This window comes from Aythya fuligula, chromosome 12, assembly GCF_009819795.1.
Source record: "Aythya fuligula isolate bAytFul2 chromosome 12, bAytFul2.pri, whole genome shotgun sequence".
Taxonomy (NCBI): Eukaryota; Metazoa; Chordata; class Aves; order Anseriformes; family Anatidae; genus Aythya; species Aythya fuligula.
In genome coordinates, this window is record NC_045570.1 from 2,600,199 (window position 1) to 2,618,787 (window position 18,589).

The following is an 18,589-nucleotide window of genomic DNA, read 5'->3' on the forward strand; positions in this document are numbered from 1 at the left end:
CAAACATTGTACCTTCAGCACTGCCTTTTCCTGTCAAGTGTAGGAACCTCTGGGCAATAACAGCTGAGTGTTCCCGACAGGAAGCATCTCAGCTAATGATGTATGGGTACAAAAGGGTATAGACTTGCACTGCCATAACGTGTAGGAGAAGGAGAGTTCGTTGCCAGTTCTGAGCTGACAGAGAGGGCAAAGAGCCTAGCTACAGCACAGCATCAAAATGAGCTAAATCAAATAACAGTTTCCTCTTCCTGCTGGCAAAAGCTGTGTCAAAAGGGTGATATGACTAGAAGAGATCAATAGAAGAGGGAGTTACCCTTTAGAAAATGATTTAGTGATTCTTTGGAAAGAAAATATGCTGTGTTAGTCCTGAGAGATGAGGCATAAAATAGAACTGATTATATAAATGTGAAAAATTATACTTTTTTTCTTTTGTTGTAAATATTTGCATGAAATCTTGCTAAGCTAGAGAACATATCATACTTTTTTCTCTGCTAGCTGGCCAGCAATGCCTTATTCTTTTAGCTAGTTCTATATGAAATACACAACTGAACTGAATATTGAGTAGCCAGGCTGGGTTTTGCATACCAGTTAGACTGTATGAGAAGAACCTCTGTCTCTAGAACTAATGTACTAATATATTAGCCAACTGTTCCAGGTAGAACATGGTAATGAAGGTTGTAGACTACTTTGCAACTAGAAAGATTTAGGGATTTCTAAATTTCAAGTAAACACACATCCCATACGGTTATGGTGTCCTAAAGAGATGAGAAATTGTAGCAAACGGATTTTTTACTTTCTAAATTAGGATCGTAAAGTGCAGTGTCTGCTGTTATTCTAACAGTTAATGTGAGCTCCTGAGACCTGTGCACTAAGCTTCCCATCAATTCTACCCCAGTACTAAACTTATTTTTGGAGCAGTAGCGAAGTGATTTTAAAATAGTTATTGAGACAGCTTAAGATCTCTTGTGCAACCAGCTTCACATCATTCTCCACTCTAGTCCAATATTACTATGGATAGTAACAGCAAGATTTATGTATATATATATTTTGTTACTATATTCCAATTTTCTTTCCAATAAAAATAAATTTAACCATTTGGATGTGATAAAATACACTTCTGGCAAACTTATACTAACACTGTTAAGGTTAAAATTATGCTGGAGATAATAATAGCTCAGTCCTCCAGTTCCCTTTTTTGCATTGCCTCAGTAAGTATGAGAAGGATGCAGCAGCTAAATGATACTTCCAATCTTGATTTGAAAGACTGACAGTTTCACTTCTCTGTCAGATAATGAAGGAAATTTCTGGTTTGAGATTAAGAGGTGTTGTATGTACATATTTTAAAGCAAAAATTGGCACTTACGAGTCTTATTAATAATCATCGTTGATGTCTTAGAGTACTGTAATGGATTAGGCAATGAGTAATTCTGTTTTATGCATAAGGATACTGAGACAAAGAAACCATCTTAGGACTCTTTATGAAGATCATACAGAAAGTATTTGTAAGAAAAAGGAACTCAGTGAATATTTCCTGTTTCTAGGCCTGATACTCTGAGCACTTGCCCATGCTTGCTCCTTGGCCTAACCTTTGAGAATATATGAAAGTTGAAGTCTGTCCTCTTGGCTGTTTCAAGGAAAATGAATAAATTTGATATACGAGTTCTTTAGAAGCCAGACAACCCCAAAATGACCTTTTTCCAACAGATTCTGAATGAAATGAGTTGATAAAAAGTATCAGCTAGAACTCTTTGTGCCAGTTATTCCCAGTCTTGGGGCTGTGATGGGTGTGAATAGGAATTGTAAACCCCCCAAAATTTTTATGCTAAAATGTTGGGGCAGATAGGGTATCTGTTTCTGTAAAGTTGAGGGTTTGTAACATGGATCCAAAGCCAAAAAGAGGCTTGCGTTCTTGTACGTTATGTAATCATAGAACTCAGGGGGTGGGTAGAGTGATGGCTCTGCATCACCAGGGAAGTGGTGGTGAACAGCAGGACCAGATGTATGGCAGTGCAAGAGGCAGGCCTGGCCACTAACTTCTGATTCTGCTCTTTGCCCTTTGTTGCTGTACTGTGGTACTGTTTTTTTTTTTTTTGCCTGCAGTGGTGAAAAAGCCTGAGTTGATTTGCTGTGTATCTACACTGGTAGTCAAAAGTCAGTGAACGAATTTGTTAGAGAATATGTGCAAACAGTCGGTCAAATTTGATATCCATCAATAAAAAAATGACATAAGAATCCTGAATGTGCCATTTATTTTGCAGTATGTAATTTTACTTAAAAAAAATTTACATGTTAATGCACATCAGCTTTCTTTAGAATATACCAAAATGAGTTTTAAAACAAACAAAAAGACCCTTTGAATTGCAGGAAATAGCAGCAATAGCACACAAGAATTCACACATGCTGAAAATTTAAGTAAAAAAAAATCAAGTAGTTAACATGCAACATCATACTGATCATACTGATGTTGCATGTTAAAATCAGTAAGCAAACCATTTATGATGAGCATATGTCCCAGAAATCAGCAATAAATCTTCCTGAGCTGTTTAAATAATGCTAGACTGTGTTATAGTGTCTCTGCTTTTCCTGAATATGTTTTTGAAGGTGTTTGTCTAGTTTATTAGTAGATTCTCTAAGTTCTGTGCAGAACCAATGAAGGTTCCATTTAAATGTAGAAAATATAGATCATAATAGCAACACTGGAAAAATACACAAATATGATAGAATATATTTAATTTCTGTTTCTCTTTCACATAAATCCAAATCAGTCTTCTATTATCTTCTTTCTATATATGTAATATAAAAACAAGCTAGTGTCAGCCCAATAAGTATTAAGAAATTGGGTAAGATTCTGTGTAACGGAAAGTAGCTCATTAGCTGGCTGATTCTTCACCTTCTTTTCATGCTGTTAGTCTGAGCAATGGATAAATGTCAGAAGTCATCTGGGCATTTCTGGCATCCAGAGAACACAGAACTTTGGGGTCTTTGGTGGAGTACGTAATATTGCTCAAGAATATTCACTGCATTTCCGTTTTAAAAAAGCAACAACTACCAAAAAAAAAACCTACCTGAATTTGATATAAAAATGCATGTAATTGTATATCTGTTTTACATGTAGTATGCAGACTCCTCTTGATTGACTGAAGAGCCACACTATTCATTTTTAGTTTACAAGTATCTGAGGTAGTGAAGACTACAGAGACTATGATGGTATTTACTTTTTTCCTGAATGTCGTATTTTCTTTTAAATACTATGCAATAACCTTTCTTTCAATGTTTACTTTGTATGTTAAGGCAGAATTGATCCCAGAGTAGAAAGTTGACACAAGAGTAATGTACCTCTTAAATTCTATGTAAACTCCACCTGGTGCGTGGGATTTATAGTGATATTTTGCAAAGAATTGAACTTCACCTTTAAGACCTTGCTGAGGTATTCTTAGCTTGAAATCAGTAGGTCACTTGCGAGGAGAGACCTGTGCTCTGTTGAAATTTTTGAATAGCTGTTGTTAACAGCAATGTCCATTTTCTCACTGTTACTTAGTTCTCCATATCTGTTACTTCACACCTTCTTTTTTCCCTTTCATATCCCAATGTCCTATTTGATGTGATGCCTGTAAATGAAGTGTAAGATGCTCCTGAAGTATGTGTATCATTAAAGAGTGAGTTTAAATATATAAAAAGGGGGGGTTAATTAAAACCTGACACTAAAAGTTTTATATATTTTGTAATGTTCTCAAGTTGATGAATAGTTAAACTTGGACTCTTATTTGTGTTGTCAGTCAAACATGCCTCGTGTTCTTAACTGCTGGTATTAAGTTCCACAGCTGAATAAGTTCTTATGAATACAGCCAAATTCTCAACTGTTTAAGGAGCTTCCCAGTTTCCACTTGTGCTTCTACAGTGATGAAACAGGACAAATTTTACTGCTGTTGCAATTGCTTTTCTTTACAAACATGGGGATGTTTGCTTTAATTTTTGTTTTAGTACCTGTCCACAAGAATAGGGTTTAGTCCAGAACTGTATTAGTATTAATTTCACATAAAAAGACTGTAAAAAAAAGTAGTTTTTTAGTTCACTTGAACTCCAAGTTGCTTAATAATATCTATCCTTTTGTTGTGTTGTCTTTATTTGCTGCAGAAAATAAATTTTGTCTTATCCTTTAAAAAGTTAGCATATTAAATCCTGCTACAGAGGTGAAATTACAGCTGGCATACTCCATCTTGGATCTTCAAGAATAGCAATTTCTTTTTGCTGCAATCAAGAACCAGTGTAAACATTGGGGAAAAAAAAAAGGAGTATGTTTCTCTTGTGCTCTGTCTTCCCTGTAAGCCTCAGGAAACACTGAGGAAAGTAAACTTGTAACTAAAATGGAATGTAGGGCACTGGGAATTGGGGAAGGGTATAGAAGTAGAGTGCATATAGCAGTTTTGCAGGCAAGAAATTTAATGAGAACTTTTTTTTTCTTTTTTCTTTTTTTTTTTTTTCCAGAAGTTTAGACCTGCATTTATATAGCATAGGCATACTTAGAGGCCTTGTGTGTTATAAACAAAAATGCCTGTAATTTCATAAAAGCTAAAACACCAGTGATGATTACTGCTTTGGTAAATTTGGATAATGCATATGTATGAATGTTTGCAAAAAGTTATTTGAAAAATAACTGAATTTGTGGTTCTGCTGTCGCTGTTACAACAGTGTTTATGTAAGGCTGTACTGTCTGATCTAATATTGTCTGAAGTACAGTCTTGTAGTTGTCTGCTCAGCATCATTTCAGGGCAACCTCATTACTTCCTTTCTGACCTTCGTCAATAGCTTGGTTCCAAGATAGCGTCCTGAAAGGCTAGGTGGCTGATACAGCTCTCCTTCTTATTTAAGTGTTCCTTTGACGTTTCAGGACTTCGTTGCTCTGTGAGCTATCCCAGTGGTACCTGGACACCAATGCAGCACTTCCAGTTGTATACCAAGATACCCTAAAAATTCTTCTCACTGCCTGACTTGCCTGACTTAGTTACTAGTCTCAGCTTGTAAAAGCCTTGGTCTCTTAGAGTTCCAGGCCAGTAATAAAATCGATAATGCAGAGCAGAGCTGAATGCATGAGCAGAATTTGCAGAAGAAACTTGTATAGCACCCATCAGCAATTTGCCTTCTATGAAAATGTTACTGCATTCATTACAGGGCTAAAGATAGCCTCCTGATCTGATGGTTGAAAAACTGAAGTAAAAAATTATGGTAAAGGAGCAATCATCCTTTCCCTAATTTTCAATAATAAAAAGCATATAAACTGCATTAGTGTTTTGCATCTGTGTCCTTTAGAGGCTGTATGACAGCACAGGATGAGTTAGTTTTCTGAGAAAACTGATGGGGGTGAGCATAGGAATAGTTTCCTTCTGTAAATTATATTCAGAAATGTATTTATACTTTCTAGAACTCTACTGTCCTGACAACCTCATATGCTAAAGGTAATCTTTATGTGTATAAATATTAGTGATGTTTCACATCCAACCTTGGTGATAGCTCCACAGGAACAGCAAGATCCAATTGTGTAGTAGTTCTTTCATTTTAGTAGAGATTAAAAAAAATAAATTAAAAAAAAAAATCAAACTAAAAGAGAAAATCTATACTGCCATCTACTCAGAGGGTTGTACCATCCAAGTCTGAGATATCTAGAGAAAAATGTTACACTTACCTTCTAGTATCTTTATTTTCTGTCTGTTCTGAATCTGAATATGTATTGTAAAGGAGGAAACCAGCTTGACCCACAATCTGTGAAGTGTTATTTTCCATAGTGCCCTCAATCACTGCACTGGGCTGCTAGGTCATCTCGGAGAGATGAGGCAGGGCGGCCTGTTGTGAGACAGCCCTGCCGATTTTCACTTCATACTTTGGAGGAGCTTTTTTCCAGCCTAGTTGCAGATAATGACTGTTCCTATATCTTTGCCCGTACCTAGACTTTAGCAGCCATCACATTCTCCAGGAGTCTGCCTCCTTCAAATCTTTAAAGCATATTCATCCAGCATCCTGTAAGTCCTAGCACCCCTTTAACTTGAATGAGGCAGGGAGGGGTCATTACTTTTACTGATAAACTGCATACTGTCATATGCTTTTTTAGTTCAGTTTCCTTTTGCTTATCTCAGTATTGTTTGTAGCTTATCTGTAAATAATACCAAAACAAGAAAAAGAAAACAGTCAGAGAGAAATAAGACTTTTCTTCACTTTTCTTTTAAGATATCATATATGCTTCAGGGTTGTTAGAGCTTATGATACTGTTTCACTGTGCAACCTCGATAGATGTGATGAACAAGGCTTTGCCAAAACAAAAGCTAATGATGTTCGACTATCGTCTCTAAAACCTATGATTGAAAGCTGAATAAAGTAGCATGAGACTTTGTTTTGCCTGGGTTGTATAGAAGCAGAATTTTCAAACAGGGATGGGGAATGTTATAGTTTAATTATATTAGAGCAGTGTTGGTAAAAGTTGCTAGAAACATCCCATAGTAGTCCATATTTTGCTTTCCTTTAATGTAGTATATTTAGAATAATTATTCTTACAGAAAAAGAAGAATTATATTTAGTAACCAGTTTGAGGGGAGGGAGGAGTGCAGGGGGAGAAAGGCAGGCAGGTGCTACCTGATTTTCATTTCATTGAGCTATTTATGTAGCTTTTGTATAGAAATCATCTATAGAGTTTGTAATTTCTATTCTAGCCCTCCTTCCCTGTGAGAGCGAAATGTGTGCATATCCTTTTGAGCTTTCTCTCCTGTTGTGGTTCTCTATAAGCAACAGTGGAACTTACAGCCTTTCATCTTTTTTTTTTTTTTTTTTTTTTGTAATCTACTTTCATAGCCACAGGTATAAATGAAATCTTTGTTTCCATTTTCTCTAATTTTCTGCTTAGTTTCCATCAAAGCATTCTTGGAGGCTTTAAATAATCCATTACTGTGATGCTTTTTTCTTGAAAAGTTATGGGCTTTGTTTGATCAGGGAACGGATATATGTTTTGTTCAATACCATAACCTATAAATTGCCTTCTTGCCTGCACTGTTGTTTTTTTTTTTTACTTTCTACCTAAAAGATGACTGCTCACTGTACACCAACTGTCATTTCCTGTCTCCTAATGGAACCATTCCACCCAGTGGTATACTTGACCAGCCTTGCCAGCCCACCATGCACCTACAACAGCAGGCATGGTCCTGTGCTGAGCGCCGCCTTGGGGGGCTCCTAGGTGGGGCAATGACATGTGGCTGTCAAGTGGTGGCTTTTATGATGATGTTTTCTGATGAAATATTTCACTCCAAGTCAACACTTGTGTAGTCAGTATTGTCAAATGCAGTCAGTATGGGGGGAGGGAAGGGAGCAAGAAGGTTGGCATGGAAAAGATGCCAATTAAAAATTTGTAATTAGTTTCATATGTGTTAACGGTTAGGTACACTTAGTAGCTATCTAGATTTCCCCTGGTGCTCTCATCCACTAGTTACTCTGACTTGAAACAAGTGGGGAAAAAGCAAGTTAAATAGATGTAAACCAGCAAAATGAGATACCTCAATTTAATATCAAGTACAGTAATTAACCCTTGCTGCCATTCTCTGTGACTATTCCAACTATTATGGAATTGTGTTGGTTTAAATTGAATCATAATTCACAGTTGCTACCAAGCTTTAATTTGGATGATGCTGTACAGAAACAGAGTTTGTTCTTGTTCCTGCCTGTCTGGTCTTTGTTTCTTCAGAAAGACAAAGGAACACAATTCACCTGGCCTTCTCTGCTCCAGAATGGATTTTTCTCATTACTGTTATCCTCCTTCACATCAAAAGTTTAATCTGTCTTGCGACCGCATTTTATTTTGTTTTTAGTATTATCCTTGTTACAAGTGGGAAGAACCATATCCAGAACCAGATTACATGAGAGTGCCTGAGAGGCCAGGAAATGACTATATGTAAACTGTAATTGTTACTCCAGAAAAACAAGACCTGAATAACGAACATCACCTGCTGCCAAATCTGCTGCCAAAATGCTAGTATCAGCATAGTCCCTATAGCACAAAAAATTCCAGTATCCAGGTTGTAGGCAACTTGAAAAGATCTTTTTCTAATATACTATTTGTATGTTCAACTTTGTGGGTAATCTTTCTTTTCTTTTCTTTTCTTTTCTTTTCTTTTCTTTTCTTTTCTTTTCTTTTCTTTTCTTTTCTTTTCTTTTCTTTTCTTTTCTTTTCTTTTCTTTTCTTTTCTTTTCTTTTCTTTTCTTTCCTTTTCTTTTCTTTCCTTTCCTTTCCTTTCCTTTCCTTTCCTTTCCTTTCCTTTCCTTTCCTTTCCTTTCCTTTCCTTTCCTTTCCTTTCCTTTCCTTTCCTTTCCTTTCCTTTCCTTTCCTTTCCTTTCCTTTCCTTTCCTTTCCTTTCCTTTCCTTTCCTTTCCTTTCCTTTCCTTTCCTTTCCTTTCCTTTCCTTTCCTTTCCTTTCCTTTCCTTTCCTTTCCTTTCCAAATTTAAATATAATACACTGTAATTTCTCATAGTTCAGGATTAGGGTAAACAAGGAAGCATAAAGAAATCAAAACCATAAAAGATATAATATCTATGTAGTCAGGATCCTGCTATTGTTCCTACCTTAATGTTTTTGCAAATGTATTTCCACTGCAGTTTTTCACTGTAGACAACTTTAAATATAACTTTAAAGATCTCATTAATTTCTTTAAACTGTAAATTTGCTATCAGAGATAGAGACATGTTAAGAGCATCATGCCTTTTATCATTAAAGAGATGCTGTGGTCACATTTTTCTTTTTCTGCACTTTATGTAACCGTATGCCATAAAACAATTTGCCACAAAACAATTACATATGCTTTATAGCATGGTAGAGTATTTGTACTTCACCTAGAAGCAGCAGGAAGTAGTCCTATGCACCAACTGTTGCACTTGTATTCATGACTTTTCCTAATTAGAGTCCACTAATGTAACGGTGCAGGAGTTAGGTACTTGGCTAATGACTCTTCTTCTATATTAATGCTATGATATTGTACTAGGTATTACTAGAGCATCGCGTGACAAAAAATATTTTTTTTTAAAGTCCATTCTTTGCTTATTTATTTGGTCCTCAACATGCTTTAACTGGCACTAATGGAGGAACATAAGCCTTCCGTTTGTATGCTTATCAGGATGTAAAAGAAAAGGTTCTCCTCTGATTCTCACCACTGTAAGCTGTGGCCAGTCTAATGAAATAAGTGAGCTGGTAAATGAAGTAAGCAGTATTTATCTCTTTCTCTTCCTATTCAGTCTTTCAACTTGAATGAGAAATTTAGATAAAGTAAAGAACTCTTCCATGGTCAAAGATGGAAAAAATCGTTATTGTAATTGTTAAACGGGCATTGCGTGCCCTCTTTTTTGATTAATTTCTGCCTTTGCCCCCTGACTTAAAAGCCTGAAATGTACATTAATGTAGCAAATAAGCAAACTACTGTCCTGTGAAAGCATTTTCTAAAAGCTTCTGTTCTGGGAGGGACACAACTGAGGCATTATTCCTTCTTCTAGAGTAACTCAGAATTCAGAGGAATATTCTTATGTTCTATTTCCGTGTAAGCTGTGTAGGCGGCTTAAAAGTAAATTGTTTTTAAAATTGTTTTTAAAAGTACAAAAAAGTAAAATGGCTTCTCAGTAAATGTTTGGAACAGGAAATTTCTGTGGTGTTTCCAGGTCTTTCACATAAAAAGATTAAACACTGATAACACGGTAAAGCAAAAGCTGTGACAATAATGTACGCTAATTTTTTTTTCTTTAAAGACTGATGTGATGAGTTATTTAAGCTTACCTCTCCATTCCATTGTTTGAACATCTTTATTTTCTAGATGTCCATACATTATTAGTAGGTAATGCTGATAGTAAGCTGCTAATAAAACAGGGAATACTTACCTCCTGTGTTCTATTTTGCAATATTCTTGGAGGAATCAGATTTGTCTGTGTTTGTGAGGGTTTTTAGCAGTAAAAACAAAGAACTTCATCTTTCATCTATTTTACACGGCATCAGGATCATGAGTGATGTGAGCATCTCTGCAGTCTATTGTTAGAGTAAAACATCCAGTGGTGTCAGCATAGGAAAATGAGATCATTAGTTGGGTGATAACATTCACTGGTAATAAATGAAACAAATATTGCTGTAGAAGACTGCAGTGTTTCAATAAAGCTGTAGGTTTTGTTGTTGTTTTAACTCTGGAAAGGTAAGTTTTTTCCCAATTTTCAGCTTTCTTTTGATGTTAAAAAGACCTAAGAGTGCAATGCTTTGTGTTATATATATGCAATTGACTTTTTCACCCCTTTCTGGATTGTCATTGTGTAGTATCTGTTCAGATACCTCAATAACTTAACCTTTATGTGTGTGTGCATGTATATATATATACACACACTTTCCTACTTAGATTTTTCCCTTTCTGAAAGATTCATGACAAAGACTTTTTTTTCAAAAACCTTTACAAAGCAGTAGGAATAATCACCTGATCAGATGTGGCATTTTGCTTATTTAGCTTAGCTGCTGGGGACAGAAAATCTGATTTAATTCAACTGGCAAATTGTTCTTTCAAGTTTAGGATTATTAGCCATTAATATTCATACAAAGTCTTCCTTAAAAAAAAAAAAAAAGGAAAAAGAAAAAGAAAAAAATCAATAAGCACATCTGACCTTAGTAACAGGGCTGTGCTGTTAATCAATAGTGTTGCTAACGTAATATATTACTCTTCCAAATAACACTCTAGATGTCTGGAGCTCTCTGGAAATCCTTAAACTTGTATGTAGATTAGCACTGAAAAATATTTTAGTATGTTCAGTAAAGCTACTGTCTAGCTATTATTTGCAGGGGATACAGATTTAGTTCCTTAGGAGATTGTATGACTTTTGCCCCCCAAAATTATATAGCACCCAAATATTATTTTCTGTCATTTTTCTGACAATTAGAAATTGCTGGCTTTTTTATTTTATCAATATAAGTTCAATCTTTTTCAAATGAAACACTTTTAGAGCAAGTCAGTCTCAGTTACAGTAAACTTTTTTTTTTTTCATGTAAAGGAATTCCCAGATGAGAATTACTACGTCCTTGTGGGCTTTTAGCAATATTGGCACTATGGTATTGCTGTGTTCGTCATGTAGTACCAATATCAAACAGAGCAGGGGAAGAAATGAGAATCTGACAGATACTAGCTACTGACTTTTCATTGTGTTTTCAGCTCTTCATGTTCTTTTAAAACTTATTTTTTTAATTCATGGTGATCTTTTTTACTGATCTCTAATATAAAATCAATGAAGATTTTAAACATTGAGAAGTAAGTTAATACACCTTTTTTCATTGTTACCCAATTAGGAATAGGCCTAGGAACATTTCTGAAAATGACAGAAGCTGTCCCTTTTGGGCAGCTACAAGGAGGAGAGAGGCATCCTGGAGGGAGGACCAGGAGGAAGACCAAGAAAATATCAAAGAGATTTCTGGCTGTATCATATGTGGCTCTGTCTAAACTATGCCTGTATCTTGTACCACACCACAGAATACTGTAGTTTGTGTGGCTGACCTAATTTACTTGGATAAAAGGTAAAAGAAAGATAGGATCCTACCTTGACTTGCTTCTTGCTCTCTATTTGGGAAGTTGTTAACTTGAAAAAGCATCTCAGTAACCAGCTTTGAACCATTCTGAGCTGAAGTGTTAATATTAGGAATCCCTCATGTTTAATGCACAGCAGAAGCATGGCTTCTTTCCCTTTTCTGCTGGCAACATTTGTGTCTCTCTGTTCTAGTCAGCTTTTGACCTGAGACAGTCTGTTTTTGTCTCAGAACTTCAAATTCAATGAGATTGTTTCTGGTCTCAGGTGTCCTAATCTGGATGGAACCAAGGATTTTCATTTATGCCAGTGTATCTGAAAAGGGGAGTTAACTCAAAGTTATTTTTAAATGCTTTTGTAGTAAAACAATTTTATTAAAAAACAAAACAAAACACAAACACCACCACCACCAATAACAACAAAAAACACCATCTCCAAAGGTGAAGAAATATTTTTAATAACCAAAGAGATGCTATATGAAACTTTTTGTGGACTTTAAAAACAAGCAATAGCATTATCTTAATTGTAGAGAAGGGTGGGTTTTCTTGAACTTGTACTAGTGGGGCTCATAATTAGTAATAACTATAACAATTTAAAACCTTGGAGTTTAGTTACAAATAACCGAATCTACCTTTTCAGGACTTTAGGGGAAGATATGCACCACTTGTCATGTTTCTGAACTGACCCATGGGTGACCTTGGCATTTCTCTAACATGCAACTTATATTTGCATACGGAGATAATGCCTGAATAGGTCTTGCCACTCCCGTATTTCAGTATTACTACTTTTATTTTACAGGTAGATAACCAATTCTGAGAGGTAAAATGATTTCCCCTCTCATTATTGAAAGTTTATAGGACAATGAATTTAGACCTCAGTGCTTGATGCTGGTGTTCATTTGGGCTTCCCTTGTTGGTAAAGATTGAGTTGTAGATTACTTAGAGGGTGGATGGGGAGGAGTGGAGATGAAGGTAGTGAGAAAGAGGTGATGGATGAATACCCAAGAATGCAAATATTTCAAGAAGCTGATGGTAGCCAGGGAGTGGGAGAACATCAGACAGTATGATTTCTCTAACTAGAGGGATAGTGCTGCCTCTAAAATAGCATCTAAAGATGCTGTCTTAGGAGCCGACAGCAATTTGTTTGAAAATGCTGATATTTGCTATGTTAGAATAGTGCAGAAATATGATAGCTTTGACTCTTAGAATAAATGGATTTTTAAAATCTATTTCAAATTATATGAATAGAAGGACTTCCCCCCAGGGTTTGAACTATCTCCACGCATATATTGTCGTCTTGTCCTGAGGTTTGTGTTTGTCCTTCTGTAAGTCTGTATTGCTGGGGCTTTTACTTTTGTAAAAAAAAAATCATCTCATGTTAGTCAGGATCGTTTTCTATAAAACGTGGAGTAAATCCACAGACATCTTCCTAGATCTTTTCAAGAGGCTTATTAGAGTAGTACATATTTTAGTCATTTATTTTTATTTTTAATCACCTTGAAGGTAGAAGAAATCTGGGGAGATGGTCTCATTCTCTGAACATGACCTCAACCATTAGAAAACTGTAGAGCATTAGCTACTCTCTGAAGCACTTGGAGGGCTAGTGGCTGAAGAGCACTATACCAAAGTTTTTGGTTATTACAAAGAACAAACTCTCCATAGTGTCATAGGCAGATGTCATGTAATGCAGGAAATGCTGAGGGCACAGGTTTCAGATGAGTAGTTTGTGAATTCCTGGGCAACAATTGTTTCTGTTTGTTTTGCAACACTCCAGACTTGAAGACCGATGTTACTGGGTTATAGTTCTGATTAACAAAGGCAGCAAAAAGGATTTTTGTGACAATATCACTTGAACTGGGCATTGAATATCTTACAATGAAAGCCTCTTAAAAAGAAATGATTATCCCATAATAGCTATACTGAATAGCTATTTTCTTGAAATAAATTGGTTGTGGCTGTTTGCAAAATTTAATTTCTATTAAGCATAGGTATTGAAAAAGAATCATTAGCTGCATGTATGGGATGTAGTGTCATTCCTGTGGGCAAGCTGTGAACATAAGAGAAAGTAGCAGCAAATCTTTGACTTCATGTATATACATATATATATATATACATATATATATATATAAAAGGAAAAAAAAGCAATATGGTGACTGGCAAAATGACTTACTGTACTTCTGAAATAAAATGTGTTATATTTCATACCACATACAAAGCAATAAAGCTGTACAGTGATATCTCTCCACACTGATAAGAAGAAGCATTTATATAACTGGTTGTCTGTATCCTTTGGCCTGAGAGTTGCCTTTGTTGTTCAGTAAGTTAGGAAGATGCTTTGAAAGTTTTTGTAGTTGCAGCAAAGGGATGGGGTGCTGGGGTGGGGAGAAACAGGGCATCAGTCATAAGTCAGGGCATGAGGACTCTCCTCAGCATGCAGCATGCACATCACAATGAGATGTTTGCCTTTATCATTTTTTCAGACAGAACCAGGATCCTGCTGAAGCAGTCAGTTCATATAGCCAGTTTGCCTGCCTGTGTGACGTACAGCTGCCTGTTTCTGAGCTTTATGTCCCTGACACCAGGCTTAGAGTGGAACAAAGAAATGCTAGAGTCAGCAGGCGAACAGGAGGAGGGAGAGTCAGCATCACAGTTATACGGAATTTGGAGGAATCCCAATCCGTGCTTTGATTAGATTTACTTAGGCACCTTTCATTGAATGGTACAGAATGGGTAAAATGTTGATTAACAAAGGCAGAAAAGGAGTTAATTGGGAGTTAATATTAATTGATTAGTAAGGGATCAAGCACTACAGCATTAGAGATATGAAACTTTTCCTGTATACCTGCATCTCCAGATAAATAATAAATGATCTCAAAGTAAATTTTGCTGCTGATGCATTAGACTTTTTTTTTTCTTTTCTAAATGACAGTCTGTATTTTAGTTAGATATATTTGATGATGAAATAATTTAAAACAAGATTTCAAAGCATACGACTGGAAACAATCTTATGATACTGTAATGTTCTGTCTCAGCAAAACCACCAAAACAAACAAAAAAGGCACCAAATCATCAACATTTAAACAAAATGTCTGTACCAATGTTTAAAAATAGTTTGGCTTCTCAAGGCCGAATCTGTTTTCAGGCAGTTCCTTGTCTGAAAGTAGTATGTTACCTCTAATATATTTTTGCCAGGCTAGCTCTCTTCCTTCTGCTTATCTCTTTCTGCTACAGACAGCTATTTATTTTATGATAAAGGAGGCTTCTTCATTGGAGGCTGAACACACATTTTGTCACTAAGATGCTCTTGCAGGCTTATTCATTGCTTTTTGCATTCCTTAAATATAACTGATGTAAAGCATGATAATGTTTTCTAAAGAACTCTCTAGCTTCTAAAAAGCTCTTCATATTTTAGCAACGGCAGTCATCAGCAGTTATTCAACCTTAAAGTCATAAGAGAATGCAAATATTTGTACGTTAGTAATAATGATAATTGATTAGAGATTAGACAAATTTATCTGAAAAAAAAAATCATCAAAATTTCCAGTTTATAGTCAGATATCCAACAGAATAGAGCTACACTGGACATCAGAGCTAGTGTTCTATGCTGTGTGCAAAAAACAAAGCAAAGCAAAACAAAACAAACAAACAAACAACAACAACAACAAAAAAAAAACAACAAGGGGGAGGAAGAGGGGATAACTATTTTACCATTTTGATTTATTTTTCCTTCTTGGAAAGACAGCCAGGGAGCTAGATGCAGAGAGGATTGACTTCTAACTGTTGGAACCACAAAAGACTTGCAGAAAATCCTACTTCCAAAGCCATGGATCTCAGGGCAGCTTTATTGCCTTTCGTATTCTCCCCTTCTCTGATGTTGTAGGCGACTGGGCAGGCCCTTGATTTCTGGATGCTTATCCGCTAAATCTTGCAGGATTTATATCAGACCCTGAAACTTTAACTCTTGTCTGAGGAAATCAAAGATGTATTCCCTTACCCACCCCCCCGGATATACATTATTAGACATTTTTGTTAAGGCTAGCCCTGGGTCTACAAGCAAAATTAGCATTACTTTAAGATATTCTCCGAGTGTTACTTGAAGTGCTTCTGTAATTAAAGAAAAGAAGATTGCCTCACAGCCAGAAGACTAGTTTGCAAATCTCCTATATGAGGCAGACTGTTTCTTCTGCTTTGAGATTGGCTTGACTTTCTGCCAGTTCCTTCAACCATTCTAACCTGCTCAACCACTCAACAAGGCAATCAATCTGTATTTTCTTGCAGATTTACAGAAATAACTTTTCATTGTACTGTAGATCTCAAGTGACTCTTCCATCTCCTTTTTCTTTGGCAATATTAATTCTGTCTAGTTCTATGACAAGGATAAGCCACGACCCTGAGTTGTGATTCAAGGAAAACAGTTCAGTGAGTTATTTCTTCCCTTGGTAGTGTTTGTTTGATAATTGTGGGTATTTTTGTTTTGTTTCTAACCTTTTTAGGAATAAACAACCACAGTCCACAACCTTTTTAGGAACACAAAATCAATCTAGAGATATCTTTTATACTTTCTACTTCTCATTAGCTTTTCACTAAACTTTGAGGGCAGCTTGTTAATTTGAGCTCCTTGGATGGTACTGTTGCTATAAACCACTTAGTAGCCTTATTTGTATTGCTGAGGGGAGGAGGGAGTACTGCAAAAGAAGTGTTTTTGTGCTTTCTGTTTGTCTTGTCGAGCATTAGTATTTGACAAATGAAGCAAAAGAGTGTTACATTTATATGTGGTGCCCAGATGTTTTCATTAAATCCTGATGTCACACATCTGGTAACTTGTTGTAAAGTAAACTCTTCCATGAATGTATATAATGCAATTATTGATACTTTTCTTAGTTGACGTCAAAACAGTTGTTTCATAAGTTTAAACACAGTAGTGTGATATTTAAATCTACCCAGTGTTTGTTACAGCTTTGTGGACAAGGAATGCATATGCTTGCTTTAGAAAAGCATTTTGTTTTTTGATGCTAACTAAAGTTGAGACTATAGTGTGTGTGTATTTAAAACAACAACACTTTTGTTCTAATAATCAGTAAGAAATATCTCATGTTTGTGTTCTGCTAGTTCAAGTAAGGATGTGTTTCCCATATGCTGTCCTTACTCCCACTCTGATCTGGGAGCTGCAGTGCAGTAAATCTTTCCAAGTTTGAAGTTTTAATTATTAGTTCTGGGTCTTAAAGGCAAATAACTTAGTTTTCTACCTCTCTTGCATGAATTTTATGCTAAAGTATATGTACTGAAATTTGTCAAAACAGACATAAATGCAGAAACGTCTGGGAGAATATGATAACCTTAGGAGTCACAGAGTTCTAAAAGCTACCCAATATAGGAGATTACTTTAAGCATCCATTACTTTTTTATTACTTTATTATACACTTGAATTTTACATGCATATCTTGTGCTGGTTTTGTCTGTTCCAGAATTCCCTTCACAGTTCAGGATAAAACGTAATGACAATAGAAGATAAAATGGCTTGTGCAGTTTTTATGCTTCTGGTAAGTGCAAAACAAACATCTTCATTCTTTGGTCTTTGTTATTTTGTTACTATTGAAAAATTAAAATGATTTGGCTTCACCTCAGGCCTTCAATTGCTCTGTTGGGTTATTAAACATACAGTGGAAGAGCCAGTAATGAACAGTATTGCTTATGTACCTTGCCTGTTTGTTCTTTACAAATAGAAGATTCATTACAGCATCTGTGAGAGTTGGGGTTTATTGACTTGTCTTTCTAAGAATCTCTTATTCTCATAATTGCTTTCAAGAGTGTTTTTCTTGTTTTTCTGCTTTTCCACCCCCATTAATCACTGAATAGTCTTTTTTATATAATAATCAGCAGTAATTGAGAATGCTATGAGTAAACTCTCAGTACTAGCATCTGGCGTTTTCCGAATTATTAGGAGTATTGAGGGTGTTTACTGAAGTGAGGGAAACTAACATATTGCTTAAATAGAATTGTATGCCTTATTACCTGGAGAGCAATTTGAGTGCATTGAAGGGTGAGTTAAACATTGCATCAGAAATGTTCAGCGGTCAGTATTCTGCTGTCTCCCATTTTGTATTTAGAACAAAGAATTATTTATTTTCAGCTCCCCTTCTGTTTTCTTCCTTCTTGTTTTTGTACATTTTGATGTACTTCACCAGTGGAACTTTCAGCTTCAGGAAGCCTACGCTCTGTGTTATTCAGAGGTGAATGTGGTAGTTACTAAAGGCAAGTGTTACGAGCAAACTGAGTGTGATAACCAGGGGAAACGAAGCCCATTTTCTCACAATTTCTCACAATTAAGAAAAAAAAAAAAAAAAAAAAAAGAACAAGCCTTTTTAAATACTGATAATGTTTTCCCATAAAATACTAGACTTTGTGTATTAGAAAACCAATTTACTTTGCTCCAGTTCAGCCATATTAATTTGAGGTTAAGGAGATAATCTTGTGAGCTTTGAGTTTTTCTTATAGTCTCTTACTTCTCCAGTGACAAATAAGGTGCTCTAGAAAACCAGAAATTAGCATAATGTTTAAACTCTGAAATTCTGGGGTTTAATTTCTTCAGTATACTTCTATAGTATAACTCTTGTTCCCTGAACATATCTGGGAGGAAGAGAGAAGCAACTTTTATGTAGGTGATAATGTAATTTGAGGCTAATTGTGAGATGTAAATAATATTATATTTCTATGAATAAGTTAATAAAGTAATGAAATAAGATTTCATTACATCAAAGATCTCTATGAAATCTGTTTGGGTGGAGAAGAAGTAGTTGTTCAGATAAAATAGTATGGTATCTACCAGTGAAGTACTCTGGCAGCATTGACAGATCTTACCTTTCAGAAGGTCTGTTTGAGATTACAAAATAGCAAATTATATTTAATTTTGAAGGGTACAGGTCTTATGTACTATTATTTGGTTTATTATAATACTGGATTTTTTTTTCTTTAGCAGAATTTGATGTAAATTTTATGGGCTTCTCCTGTATAAGAGCTATTACCA